We start from the raw sequence: 15,508 nt of genomic DNA, 5'->3' as shown, positions 1-15,508 counted from the left end.
TCTTGTTCTCCAAATCTTACCGGGCCATCATTCAAGTATTCTCTAATCAGCTCGGGATCTCTTCATTCACTTGTATCTAAATTCTCTCAAGTATCTTCATTCATTTTCTAATTCTTCCCGATGTTTTGCTATCTTTTCTTTGTTCGTTTTTAATTCTTACGGCGGTTTGTTCAAGATTCCTCTTCCTATGTTCTCATATTAATTTATTCGTTATTTCAATCCTACTCGTGGTTCATTGAAGACCTTCCCAAGTTTGCGCTATATCTATCTTAATCCTTACTACGAGAATAAGTAGTATGACAAATCAATTGCTTGTCTTCAATCTAAATTAGTGAAGGATACACATAACATAATTCTTGTTCTTGTTTCATCCAAGTGATTAATCCCTTCTTCCGAAGTTCGTAGTGATATCAATTTCTTAATTATATGTGTTCATGTTCTTCCGGAGTTCCAAGTTTTCCGCATTATCTCGTCACGAAGCTCCATCTAAATCATCGCAAGGCTTCACCTTGTGTTCTCAACTTCTCTTTCTTTTTATCATCCTTTTATTACCAGAGTTCTTCATGGAGGCTCTACATGGTGGTTCATCAAGGATTCTTTTCATTCTTCAATTGATCTTCAAGATTTTTCTCGAAGTTATGATTCGCCAAGCTATACCAAAAATTAAACAGGGTGCTTAACACATGTTTTGTTTTGAGGAGTTCAAGTATTCTTCATCTTGCATTACAAAGTGCAATTCCTTCTACCTTATCTTCGAGATGGCGTTATATCACTCTTGACAACTGCCATTCATGTTTCGTGATCCACATGTTGTCAAGAATGAGGTATTTTTAAATCCATTAATCTCTTCGTTGGAGTTATCTTGGGTTATATTTCACCTACAGCCTTCCCTAAGGAATGTTGTTATTGAGGTGCTTATCTATGATCCAAGTTTTCTCCTCTCCTCTCGGCGGAAGAAGCTTTTCATCTCCTCGTCGATCTAATGCAAGAAATTGTTTCTGTTTGTGGCAGGATTTCACCTCAGAGTTTTGAGATGTTTCCAATAAGTCCATAACAATCTTATTCTTTTCGTTGATGATTTTTCCAAGAACTCCGTTCAATCATTCCTTGCAAGGATGCTTTTGAAATTCAATTGTGGTGGAAGTTGTCATTTTCTTCTCCGTCCCTTTATCCCAACAACCTAGCTACTATTCTTTCTTTCCGGAGGCATAATAAGGTTGCTCTCTTCATCCCATCATCTCGGTTTGCCAAGATCATGTTCTTTTTCTTGCTTATATCCATTTAATCGGAGTGCCGCTCGAATTCTTTTATTCTTATTCCTTGCCCAGCTAATTTTAACCAGAGTGGCTTTAAAATCGATCTTGTCTCCTAAGCTCTTCTTTCATGTCTTTCAACCTACAAGGTTTTCGCAATGTTCCTTGTTCCCCTTTTTCTAACGGAGTGTTTGTAATCTCGTTCATCTCTATTGTATTCTTTTCTCAAAATTGTTTAACCTCTCAAGGTTCTTTGGCTTCACTTGTTTGTACAAGAAGCAACTTAAATTTACCTCTTCTTTTCCTCTTCTATTTCTCTCCGGTGCCTTCCCTAGATCTTGAGACGAGATCCTCTTGTAGTGGTGGAGTGTTGTAACACCCCGGATGTAACTTTCCATATTTGTAACTCCAACTCTTGCCATTTCCGGCTATGTGATATGATATTCCCTCCGTGGTTGGGTTTTTGTCTTTGTTTTGCATTTTGTTCATGTCATGCATTTCATCTCATGTCATCATGTGCATCTCATTTGCATTCATGTTTGTCTCATGCATCGGGTCTTTTTCCCTGTTGTCCGTTTCGCAATCCGACACTCCCGCATGCACCCGTTGCTCCTCTGTAACCTCGTTTCGTGAGTGGGAGAAAAATGTTCTCAGAATGGGCCAAGATTTGTCGAGTGGCCTTGGTACATCACTAGTAGGCCGCCTGTCAAATTTTGTTCCATTTGGAGGTCGTTTGATGCCCCAACGGTTAACCGGGTAACTGAAAAAGCCCTCTCTTGTTGCAGCCCAACAACCCTCCAAAACAGCCTACTAGCCCATCTAAACCCCCTTCATGCTCTCCGTCGTTGGATCACGATCATGTGGGCGAAAACTGCACCTCATTTGGACTCTCCTAGCTCCCCCTACCTATATATATGCACCCCCTACCAAATTCGCAGATGAAACCCTAGATCCATCTCTTCCGCCGCCACCGGACATTTCCGACCTCGCCGGACACCATCCACTGCTGTCCCCGCGTGAATCGAGTCCCCGCGCCGCTCCCACCACCGCCAGCCCGCCAGGCCCGCGCGGGGCCCTCTCGGCCCGCGCGTGCCGCCTCCGCCCGATCAACGCCGCCCCGCTCACGCGCGCCTCCCGCACCCCGCCGCCAGCGCCGCCTCGCCGCCCCCCACCGTCCACTCTGGCCGCGCCCGCCTGCACCGCCCGCTGCCAGCGCCGCCTCGCGCCCATCGCCGGTCGCCGATCCGCCGCGCCCGCAGGCCTCCGCCGCCTCTCCCGCTCGCTGCCGGCTGGATCCGGCGAGATCCGGCCCGGAGGAGCCTCGCCACCGTATCCCGACCTCGCCGGAGTGCTCGCACTGCCACCTCGGTTCACGTGCGCCCAGATGAACCCTAGATCTGCGAGGTTGTTCTCTCTAAGTCCCTGAGATCCAACTTCACGTGCACCTCTTCATCATGCCATATCTCCGTGTTCGGTGCTCTGATTCATGCATATGATATATCAAAATGTTCGTCTCGTGATGCTATTCACGTTAGTGGAATTTGCATGCATGTTACTGTCCATATTTATGCATGTATCATCATTGCAAGAGTGCTATATGATGTTGTCTGCTGGAATTTAATAGAACTTGATGATTTGTCATTTTCGTTGCATTTTGTGTGTGCATCTTATGAGCTTGATGTCTACATGTTTTATGAGATCCATCATGCCATCTTTACAGAGGTGAAAGTCTTGTATTTTTGTGAGTTATGTGGTGACTAGCACAAGCATGCGAAGTAGGCTTCATAATATTACTGTTTTCAGAAACTTAGTGGTTTTGCCATGTCCTTTTCCTGTTACATTTTGATACTATGTAAACTTGTTGCTACCATGCGATCCATGCACATTTTGAGATAGTTCAGTAAGCATGTTTTGTAGATGTGGTATTGCTCTATACATTCATGTCTCTGGTTGTAATTATGGAGTACTCTAGCATGTCATTTACTTTCTCTATGTTTGCTAAATATTGTTCCTGGCAGACTGTTAACATGATATTCAATATTGCCATGTGTTTTGCTAGTGATGCATGTACCCTATGAACTTGCCCTTGCCATGCTTAGCTTGTTGGATATGTCTACTTACTATTTGTTACCTTGTGATGCCATGAAATGATTTGTGGTGAGTGGTATCATGAATCTGTTCCTGCCATGTCATGTTTTTCTTCTAAGTCTGAAACTGATCATATAACTTGCCATGTTTGCATGGGTGCTACCATATTTTCCATGCATATTTGAGTAAAGTTCAGTAAGGGAGTTTTGTTCTATGCCTTTAGTACTAGCATGCCATGCCTTTGTTTTCCATGATATGTTCCTGCATCATGTTGTTTACTAGCTCTAAACATTGCTACCTGATGTTGTTTTGACATGTTTAGTATTTTCTCCAAGTCTGTGAATCTGTTATCATTTGCATTTTTTCCATGCTATTTCAGGCTTATTATAGTGAGTTCTAGCAGGAGCTTAGTGTTCATGATTTGTAGAGCTTCATGTGTGCTTCACTCAATGTGCTTTGTTGCTATTTTGGAGTGCCGTAGCATAGTTTTGTGACGCATTTGAAGTGCTATGATGCTGTTAAGCGTAGATTTGCATCGTTATTGTTTTGCTTGTCATTTGCAAACTGTGCATCCGTTTCCGCTGATCCTTATATCGATTCGACCGACATCGCCCCATCTTTCTAGCGGCATACTTGGTTTGCCAAGTTGATGCCTTGATCATCTTTTCCCTTCCGGAGTACCCATATGCATTGCACATCATACCTTGCATTCCATGCCATGTCTTGCATCATGTTGCTTGTGCATTGCACCGTGATTAATTGTTTTTCCGTTGCTTGTGTTCTTGCTTTGGGTAGAGCTGGGATACAAGTTCGTGAACGAGGAACCTGTTGAGTACACTAACGAGGAGCAAGCTTTCGACAACTCTGAGAACTTTGCAGGCAAGATGACCATTACCCTCGATATCACTTCTATCTTTGCTTGCTAGTTGTTCGCTCTATCGCTATGTCACGCTACCTACCACTTGTTTATCATGCCTCCCATATTGCCATGTCAAGCTTCTAACCCACCTTCCTAGCAAACCGTTGTTTGGCTATGTTACCGCTTTTGCTTAGTCCCTCTTATAGCGTTGTTAGTTGTAGGTGAAGTTGAAGATTGCTCCATGTTGGAACATGATTATCTTGGGATATCACAATATCTCTTATTTTAATTAATGCATCTATATACTTGGTAAAGGGTGGAAGGCTTGGCCTTTTGCTCGATGTTTTGTTCCACTCTTGCCGCCTTAGTTTCCGTCATACCGGTGTTATGTTCCTTGATTTTTGTGTTCCTTACGCGGTTGGGTTATGGGACCCCCTTGACAGTTCACATTGAATAAAACTCCTCCAGCAAGGCCCAACCTTGGTTTTACATTTGCGTACCTAAGACTTTTCCCTTGGGTTCTGCTGACCCGAGGGTCATCTTTATTTTTAACCCCCCAGGTCAGTGCTCCTCTGAGTGTTGTCCGAACCGGGCAACCTACGGGGCCACCTTGAGGAAACTTGAGGGTTGGTTTTACTCCTAGCTTGACCTATCTGGTGTGCCCTGAGAACGAGATATGTGCAGCTCCCATCGGGATTTGTCGGCACATTCGGGTGGTCTTACTGGACTTGTTTTACCATTGTCGAAATGTCTTGTAACCGGGATTCCGAGTCTGATCGGGTCTGATCGGGTCTTCTCGGGAGAAGGAATATCCTTCGTTGATCATGAGAGCTTGTGATGGGCTAAGTTGGGACACCCCTGCAGGGTATAAACTTTCTAGAGCCTTGCCTGCGGTTATGTGGTACATGGGAATTTGTTAATATCCGGTTGTAGAGAAATTGACACTTGACTTAATTAAAATGCATCAACCACGTGTGTAGCCATGATGGTCTCTTTTCGGAGGAGTCCGGGAAGTGAACACGGTTTATGTTATGTTTGAACTTAAGTAGTTCAGGATCACTTCTTGATCACCTCGAGCTTCACGACTGTTGCGTAGCTTCTCATCTCACTCTTGTATTCATATGTTAGCCACCATATTTGCTTAGCGCTTGCTGCAATCCACCTCATTACCACATCCTACCCATAAGCTTAAATAGTCTTGATCTCGCGGGTTTTGAGATTGCTGAGTCCTCGTGACTCACAGATAGTACCAAAATAGTTGCAGGTGCCGATGATACCAGTGCAGGTGATGCTACCGAACTCAAGTGGGAGTTCGACAAGGACCTTGGCCGTTACTATCTTTCGTTTCCTGATGATCAGTAGTGGAGCCCAGTTGGGACGATCGGGGATCTAGCATTTGGGGTTATCTTCTTTTCATTTGGATTTGACCATAGTCGGTCTATGTGTGTACTCTGAATGATGTATGTTTTATTTACGTATTGTGTGAAGTGGCGATTGTAAGCCAACCTTCTATTTACCCCTTTCTTGTTCATTACATGGGATTGTGTGAAGATGACCCGTCTTGCGACAAAACCGCAATGCGGTTATCCCTCTAAGTCGTGCCTCGACACGCGGGAGATATAGCCGCACCATGGACATTACACCCTTCGAGAACCGCGGGGGCGGGATGAAAAAACCACGTGCACACCACACTCCTCTTCTTCCATCTCTTCTTCATAGTCAGATCCCTTAGAAGAAGAGGACTCCTCGATCACAGGACATTTCCTAGGACGCTTGCATGGACGCTGCTCCTCTTGAGAGTCATCAGAACCACCTCGACGAGAGGCTGAAACCACGGAGATAAGGACATGGAAATATCATGATGAGCCATTGGAAGGAACGGAGATGGAGATGATGAAAATTGGAACTGAAAGGATAATTTACCGTGGATAGAGGTACCCCCGGTATCCTTGTGAGCGGTGTGTTTGGTTTTCACCATCATGGGATGATCCTCACCTGAGAGATTTTCCCAGATATAAATGGGATCACTACCATGTACGAGAACGAACGATGAAGATGAGAGAACAAGAGGAACCAGGCAGGAGGGGTACCAGATCAGGACGAGGGGCGATGGAGAGGAGGCTGGGGGCGCGGTGAAGTGGCTCCCCCGGCAACGGCGAGGAAAAATTGCCCCCTGGCGGTGCGGTGGCACTCACAGTCACAGGGTGGGGAAAATAGGATAGGGCAACCGCCCAAACAGACCCGACCCCGACGAATTTATATGGGCCGCAAACGTCATCGGACAATTGATAGAGGTCGGACGTCGGGTACTGGTGGACTTGCCAGGCGACGGACGACCGGAGAACCTCGGACGTCCGAGACCCGGGGAGTAATTGGGCTAGACACGAATGCTACACAACGTCCGGACATCCGAGCAGTGTCATCGGACGATCGGAAACTATGAGTCATCGGACGTCTGATAAGTGTTGGACGACCGATGGCAAGAAGTTTTGACAGAAAGCATTGAGACAAATCTAGATGAACTAATATATGCAGGAATGGGTAAATGACAAAAGTATATCAACAAACAGTCATAGAGGATACCACAAGATTAGCAACTAGACACACATGTTATGAACCCCAAGCATGATTGGACATCCCCTCCTTTGGAGAGTCGGTGGCCAAGGGCCACCATGTGTGATTATAAGTGTCGTGATGCCGCGAAGATATTGTCCTTGGGCTCAATAACACTACTCCATCATTTAAAGTACTGTAGTTCAAATAACATGGTAACTTTGAGAGTATTTGTTCTATTTATGCATTATATAGGGTGAGAGTACTCATGAGTTGAGTGTCTCCCCCTAAACATATGCCTACATCTAAACAAGACATGAATTAAATGAATGGATGGGTACTAGATTTCACATAATGTTGTCAAGCTCCAAGATACCAAGTTCACGCCTAAGTTGACAAAACCTTGCTTCATCCAATGGCTTGGTGAAAATGTCTGCAAATTGCATATCTATACCAACATGAGCATGATACCGTAATCCTTTAGAGTTTACCTCATCCATAGTAATTAAGTTGCACAGCCGGTGGTTGCAATGTATTCGGCTTCGGCAGTGGAGATGGTAACACAATTTTGTTTCTTCGAGGACCAACTTACCAAGGAGCGTCCAAGAAATTGACATGCACCGGAGGTGGACTTCCATCCCACTTTGTCTCTAGCCCAATCTGCATCCGTGTACCCAATGAGATCAAACTTAGCATCCTTGGGGCACCGTAGACCCAACTTTGGGGTGTGAACAAGGTATCTAAGAATATGCTTAACCGCCTTACGATGACTTTCCCTAGGGGAAGCTTGAAATATAGCACACATGCATACACTGAACATGATGTCTGGTCTAGATGCACAAAGATAAAGTAATGAACCAATCATTGAGAGGTAAATAGATGGGTCAAAAGGGATACCGTTTGTGTCTTTAGTGAGTATATTTTTTGTTGGCATGGGTGTCTTACATGGACTAGCATCAGACATGCCAAACTTCTCTAGAATATCCTTGAGGTATTTTGCTTGAGACAAGAAAATTCCTTCTTGAAATTGTTGAATTTGGAATCTGAGAAAGAACTTCAAGTCCGCATTGAGTGACATTTCAAAATTCTGGGTCATGGAGGCTGCAAACTTCTTGCACAAATGAATGTTAGGAGAACCAAAAATGATGTCGTCTACATAGATTTGGCATAGGATCAAATCACCCTTATGCCTCTTAGTAAAAAGAGTGTGATCGATCACCCCTCTCACAAAACCATCATCAAGTAGAAACTTCTTAAGATGATCATACAAAGCACGAGGTGCTTGTTTGAGGCCATACAAAGCCTTGTGAAGTTTATACACATATTCTTTGCGATTGGGATCAATGAACCCAGGTGGTTGTGATACATATACTTCCTCTTGTAGAGGACCATTAAGGAAAGCACTATTCACATCCATTTGATGTACTGTAAAACCATTGAAAGTAGCATAGGCAAGTAAGATGCGAATAGATTCAAGACGGGCAACAGGAGCAAATGTCTCACCAAAGTACAAACCTTCAACTTGTGAGTACCCTTGTGCCACTAACCTTGCCTTGTTACAGATGATTATACCATTCTCATCTTGCTTGTTCTTGAAAATCCATTTTGTTCCAATGACATTGTGTTCCGTAGTTGGTCTCTTAACTAATGACCACACTTGGTTGCGCTCAAAACTGTTTAACTCTTCTTGCATAGAAACAAGCCAATTGTTGTCCATCAATGCATCTTGTACCTTGAGTGGCTCAACACTAGAAACAAACAAGAAGTGAGCACAAAAGTTTGTCAATTGTTTACGAGTGACTCTACCTTCTGATATGCCGGTAAGAATTTTATCAACATCAACACGACCGGCCACTCGGGGCATGATGGAGGTTATGGTTTCGCGAGGTTCAACTTCATGTCCATCATCCACATCCTCAACATATGGGTCATTAATGTGTGGTGGAAGATCTTCTTCTTCATATTGCATTTGTTGAGGTTCATCATCAATGATTGCACTTTATTGTTCTTGCTCTTGGTGATGATGTTGTTCTTGAAAATGATCATGACGAGGGACTTGATCATCTTCTTGCACTTGAACTATGGGCATCGGTTGAGAAATAGGAGCTTGTGGTGGTATCAGTGTTGAAGTGGTTTGATGATGTGTGAAACTGCCATCTTCTTCATCATCATCATGAGATTCTTATTCCAATGGAAGGAGAGCACCAACACCCATGGTCAAAATATCTTGAGACGAATCTTCTTCACCTACATCACTTAGATCAACTTGCTCCCCATGGGAGCCATTAAATTCATCAAACACCACGTCACAAGTTTCTACAACACATCCATTGGATTTGTTGTAGACTCTATAGGCGTGAGAGTTTGATCCATAGCCAACAAATATGCCCTCAGTTGTTTTGGATTGAAATTTTCCAAACCGTTCTCTTTTGTTGAGGATGAAACATTTGCACCCAAATACACGAAAGTACTTGACGTTTGGCTTGTTCCCGGTTAGGAGCTCACATAGAGTCTTTTCCAATATTGTGCGGAGTAAGAGCCGGTTTGATGCATGGCATGCGGTGTTGACAGCCTCGGCCCAAAAACTATGTGGCGACTTGTATTCATCCAACATGGACCTTGCCATCTCCACAAGTGTACGATTTTTCCTTTCGGCAACACCATTTTGTTGAGGCGTGTATGGTGCGGAATATTGATGCTCAATCCCTTCATCACTAAGAAATCCTTCCAAGGGGCAGTTCTTTAACTCGGAGCCATTATCACTTCTTATTGCCAAGATTTCTTTATCAAACTTGCGTTGTGCTTGCTTGGCAAAATCAAAGAAGGTGATCTCCGTCTCGTCCTTGGACTTGAGGAAAAACACCCATGTATATCTTGAGTAATCATCAACAATGACAAGTCCATACTTTTTCCCACCAAGACTATCCCATGAAGGAGGCCCAAAAGGATCCACATGAAGGAGCTCCAAAGGCCTTGAAGTAGACGTGATATTCTCGGGTGGGTGCTTTGATTGATGTTGCTTCCCGGCTATGCATGCACTACACACACGATCTTTCTCAAAAGAGACATTGGTTAGTCCAAGGAGTGATTACCCTTTAAGAGATCTTGAAGATTTCTCAGGTCGACGTGGGCTAGCCGGCGATGCCATAGCCACCCCTTGTCTGCCTTGGCCATTAGACAAGTTGCATGGAATGTACTTTCTTTCAAGAAATCAACCATGTAAAGGTTGCCATCCAACTCTCCAACAAAGGCCACTTCGAGAGTATATCTCTTAAAGACTTTCACATCCGTTAGTCCAAAGAGTTTATCATAACTAACAAAAGCCAATTGGCAAATGAAAAGCAAATGGTATTTAAGGGATTGGAAAAGTAGGACATTTGCAAGAGACATGTCATTTGTGATAGCCACCTTTCCCAACCCGAGTACATGTCCTTTTGATCCACCACCAAACATAATGCTCGTAAATGGTTGAATAGCTTCCATGACATTGTAGAGCAATTTGCTATCTTCAGTCATATGATTGGTACATCCACTATCGATCACCCATTTTACTCCACCAGAGAAAGCAACCTACACACAATTATGACTTGGTTAGAGGCACCCATTTTGCAATGGGACCTCTCAAGTTAGTCACAAGGGTCTTAGGAACCCAAATAGCATAAAACCAGAATGCATTTTGAGGACCAACAAATTTTGCATAAACTTCTCCATCCTTAGTTTTATGAAGTACATAGGATGGATGCCTGAACTCTTTCAGCTTGTTGAGAGTGGGCATGCCCCATGTGGCCTTCCTACTCACAACCTTACCTTTTACCTTGTGCCCTTCTTGTACAAGCGTTTCTTTCAGAGGAGTGCTGTACTTTTGAGAAGCCATCTTCTTCTTGCTTGTGCTTGGGTCAAACTTTGACAAACACCTCATTGTGTTGGCTCAATACCTCATTAATGTTCTTTTGTCCTTGAGCACACATGTCATGAGTCCTTTCTCAATTTGAGCTTTGAGAAAATGATTCTCCTCGAGAATAGATGCTAGGTCACCACTAGAGTTAGCAGTACAAGCATCACCATTGATAATAGGAGAAGAGTAAGCCTTGGCTACAGTTTCAAGATAAGTAAGCTTGAGTGTCTCAAAACTCTTTGTAAGAAGAGTGAGCTCTTCTTCCTTAGTCTCGAGGGACACGGATAGAAGCTCACAATCCTTAGAGAGAGAAGCATGAGACTTCACAAGCTTACTTTTATCATTCATCGACTCCTCGCAAGAGTCCTTAGCCTTTTTCAAGGAGGCAAGTTCTTTAGCATGAGCATCAATGTTCGCACCAAATTTCAAGCATAGTTCATCATTTTGTGCTTCCTCATATTGGACTTTCCTCTCAAGGATTCCATATTTTTCCTTTTCCTCGGTGATTAGGGTTTTGAGTTCCTTAATGGTAATGGTCTGCTTACTCACCATCTCCATAAGCATACGAAACATAGTGAGCTTCTTTCCTTTGAGGGAGCACATGAACTTATTTAGTTTAGCAAGCATAGGATCATCTATATCATCATCATCATAATTATCCTCCGCATCAAGAAACTCATCACAAGGACTAGAATGGGTGAAAAGAGGAGGGTTTGATCGTGGGGTTACCTTGACCTTGTCAGGAGAGTTTGGGTCCTCTCCATCTTATACCATCGCCTTTGCCATTAGGCGCTTGTGAGCATTGGCCTTGTAGTCTTTCATATAGTTGTAGGTGACAACATCACCACTCTTGTTGACTAGCCTCAGAGTGTTTTGAGAATCTTGAGCTACTCCGGCAACACCACTAACATCATCCGGATCGGATTCTTGATGAGCAACCATTGCTTTCCCATCTCTCTTCTTGAGCTTGGAGTTCAAAGGATTTGGTACCTTCTTCTTGGGAAAGGTCTTGGGAAACCTTGGTTTATCTCCTCTCTTCTCATAAGGGCAATCATTTGAGAAGTGGTTGGTTTCTTCACAGTTGTAGCATTTTCTCACTTTCTTCTTCTAGAATCTTCCCTTGAATTTTCCCGCGCTAAACTTCTTAACAAAGAGGGCAATGTCTTCATATGAAGGGGTCTCATCGGAGTCAATCTCATCACCATCTTCATCCTCATCATCTTCTTCTTATTCACTTTGCTCTTCTTCATATTCATGCTTGGCCTTCAATGCAAGATTGATTTTTGATGTTGAGGTACCATGCATGGCAAGATGTTTTGTAGCATTTGCCTTTGACTCTTCAAATAGTTGGAAACTGGGTATGATGTCATCCGGAGTCATTTCCTTGAATCCATGGTGTTGTCTTATGTCCCACACCATTTGGTGATGATACGGAGCAAGAGCATGAAGCAACTTCTCCACAAGAAATCGCTTAGTCAAGTTGAATCCATCTTGTGTGTTGTCACAATCACAAGACTCGATGTCGACGGTGAGAGTCATGAGACGCTCAAGGAGCTGCTTGGGGGATTCACCTTTCTCCATACAAAAGTTTTGCAATTGACCCTTGGCAATTTCATATTGAGCAAGTCGGAGAGTGGAGGTACCAGTCTTGGTCCTCACAACGCTATCCCACAATTCCTTGGCACTTGTGATCTGTATGTATGGTCTCCTTTGCTTGTCAGTAATACCTCTCCTTATGCACATGGTTGCCATGTCATTGATATTCTTGTCATATATTTCTCTTGGTGTAAGATTCTTCGGGTCAACAACTTTGTAGCCATACTACAAGATATCCAACATCTCATCATTTCCATATCGAAGATGATCCTGCATAGCAACTCTCCACAAAGCAAAATTGATAGTGTCATCAAGTAAAGGAGGTTTTCCTTGAGGGTTATACTTTGGTTTTTCTATTTGAGGTCTTGCATAAAGCCACGGAACACTGCAGTGATCATTACTAGGAGGTTCTTCTCCATGCAACAAACCCTGGGTCTGTTGACCAGACTATGCACAAGCACGGGGACGAGATTGAAGCACCAACCCAAGTCAGAGTACAAGAGACCAAGATCTTGAAAGGACCAACATGCAGATCAGAGGGACCAAGATCAAGCCAGAGAAGCAAGACACCATCAGGAGAAGGGCCTCCTTTGCCGGGCAGGCGAGCTCGGCAAGGGGCGAGGCCACCCCCGGAAGAAGACGTCCAAGACGTCCCGGAAGGGCCTGCCGGGACACACGGAAGCAAAACCACCTCACCAACTACTCCGCCATGACCCACGTCGTCAATCAGTGCGGTGTCGAGCCGCGAAGTGACTAAGTGGCAGCCATTCGCCACATGGCAACCTCTCCCTATGGGAAATACCTGCAGATGACACTCGTCCCGCGTCGTGTCAAGCGAGTAGGCTGGAGCTAGCGAGATAGCCCGGCAAGACTTGCCGGGAAACCAACGATGTGACGTTGAGCGGTGCATTTAATGCGCCCTGTCAGCCATCAGAGTTAGGTATGATAGCACCATTTGCTATCTTATTAGTGCATAATGACTACTTTGCCATTGTGGTAACCCCTTGATCTATAAAAGGATGCCCATAGCAACCGTAGAAAGGGTTAGAAGGTTGGAGAACTCACACCCCCATACGCGCATAGCCACTACCGCCCTGAGGCAGCCCCTGCCGGGCAAGTACACCATGCGCAACCACAATCAATCCACCAAAGTAGGAGTAGGGTTTTATGCCTCGCGGAGACCCGAACCTGGGTAAAAATGCCTGCGTGATCTTTGTCGTGCCACCCCTCACTCGTCTGCTCTTTGTGCAACGGGACGCCCCCCTGTCGAACCAACAAGGGGCCTTCTGGTCCCATAGGTGGCCATGGTTTCCCGCGACATCTTTGGCGCGCCAGGTAGGGGATCGCTTGCGCTAACCTGAAGGCATGTGCAGTGCGTCATCTCCATCACCATCTTCATATTCGATGGCGCCATCGACCATGGTGCCCAAGAAGAAACCCGGTTCTTTGACTCATCCATCCACTTCGAAGGCTCCGCCGCCCGCGGGCTCTAACGCTACAGGGGGCACGGAGACATGCGAGGACGCGGACGCTGCTGGGGACGTGGCTGGAGCAGGCGGCACCGTCACCACTTCCCCCACGGGCGACGCAGGAGCAGGAGACATCGGAGGAGAGCAGCATCAGCAACACGCCGACGGCCATGCACCACAAGGTCTGGGTGAAGGGGTTACTCCATATGCGCCCCTTTCTCCCACTAACGGGTACAGCCGCAACAACGGCGCTCGGACCAGGATGAATCATCGCCCTCCGGCTGCTCCCACCACGGGTGCGGTCGCAGCACGTGCACCTCCCCCAGGACGGGTCGACCAAGCCGATGTGCCCGATGGAGCCACTAGCCCTCGAGCGCCTTCACCGCACCACCCTGCCATCCAGGTGGTCGCCCCGTGGCAGCCGGGGCACAGTGCTGCCGCCGCTGGCACCGTCAGGAGTGGAGTGACGGTGCGATCGACTTCATCATCACCCATGCCGAGTATAGCCTCGGAGGCCATGGTGCGTGCTCAGCTGCTGCTGAGCTTTTTGTCTACGGCCGAGCAGATGGACGAATGGCGTGCCACCATCCAAAGTCTGCTCGGTTTCACCGAAGCTGGGGGCTCACGGTGAGCTGGCCCGCCACGGCCTCCCCAAGCGACAGCAATGCCTCATGCTGCTGACCGTACGGAAGGGGCCATCCCCATGGTGCTGTCCCCGCCATGGCTGCCAGTGCGAGCGCAACAGAATCAAGGCCCCGAAGACGTCTCGATGGCCTCTTTTGACCCTCGAGCGCGTCTAGATCAACGACGAGCCTCGGAGAATAGGAAGAGAGGAGACACACCCGTCGTTGTCGAGCGATGCCGCGACAACCTCCGCCGGACCGATGGGTGCGACGGCCCTGACATCGACGAGCCCGCGCTCGGTATTGGCGGGTTCCTACCTTTCAAGGTTGGCTGCCCTGCCTTTACTCATGAGTTGCGGCAAGTCTGTTGGTCGTCTGTTCGCACGTTCAAGCCAGAGATACATGAGAAATATGATGGGAGGCTGAACCCGGTAGAGTTCCTGAGCATCTACACCATCGTTGTTCAGGCTGCCGGGGGAAGAGATGAGAAGGTGTTTGCCAACTACTTCCATTTGGCTCTCAAGTCCAATGTGAGGTCTTGGCTGATGCATTTGCCGGAGAACTCCATTTTGTCATGGGCAAACCTGTGCCATGAGTTCATCGGCGCCTTCACTGGCAGTCATCAAGAGCCTGGCAGGCCCAGCGACTTGAAACTTCTCCAGCAGAAGGAAGGAGAAACCTTCCGTAAGTATTTATAGAGATTCAGCAAAGTTCATATAAACATCCCAAATATACATCCAGCAGCCGTAATAGCTGCCTTCTAGTCCAATGTGCGCAATCCCCGGATTCGTTCTAAGATGAACGTGCAGTTTCCCAAGACTGTGAAGGAGCTCTACACGTTGGTGGATAAGTGTCCTCGGATGGTGGTGGGAGGAAAGTTGCCCGGAGAGGAAGATTGCACCAATATTGATTCATAGGATGATGATGAATCAACCAGTCAGAAGAAGAGCAAGAAGCGTAGTAAGAAGCGGAGGGATAAGGCAGTGATGACTATTGAAGGATCGGGTACGCCTAGTACTGGCAAGAAGGCCAAAGTTGAGGCCCCCGGTAAGGAAGCTGCCATGTGTACTGACTGCCGGGAAGCCGCTGCTGCCAAGAAAGCCGGGAAAGGTGATGGGCCGTACTGCAAGATTCATCGGACCAAGGGCCACGACCTTCAAGAGTGTTATCAG

At 46.1% G+C, this 15,508-nt stretch overlaps 1 pseudogene; it reads right to left on the bottom strand.

The window, feature by feature from the left end:
- Nucleotides 1-13,665, bottom strand: part of LOC147964870 (alcohol dehydrogenase 3-like) — a 48,182-nt pseudogene extending 34,517 nt beyond the window's left edge.
- Between the last annotated feature and the right edge of the window lie 1,843 nt (nt 13,666-15,508).

Source organism: Triticum urartu, chromosome 6A, assembly GCF_056163025.1.
Source record: "Triticum urartu cultivar PI428250 chromosome 6A, HENAU_Tu73, whole genome shotgun sequence".
In the NCBI taxonomy this organism is placed as follows: domain Eukaryota; kingdom Viridiplantae; phylum Streptophyta; class Magnoliopsida; order Poales; family Poaceae; genus Triticum; species Triticum urartu.
The sequence above is the reverse complement of the archived record's forward strand: the minus strand, read 5'-3'. Positions and strand labels throughout refer to the sequence as shown.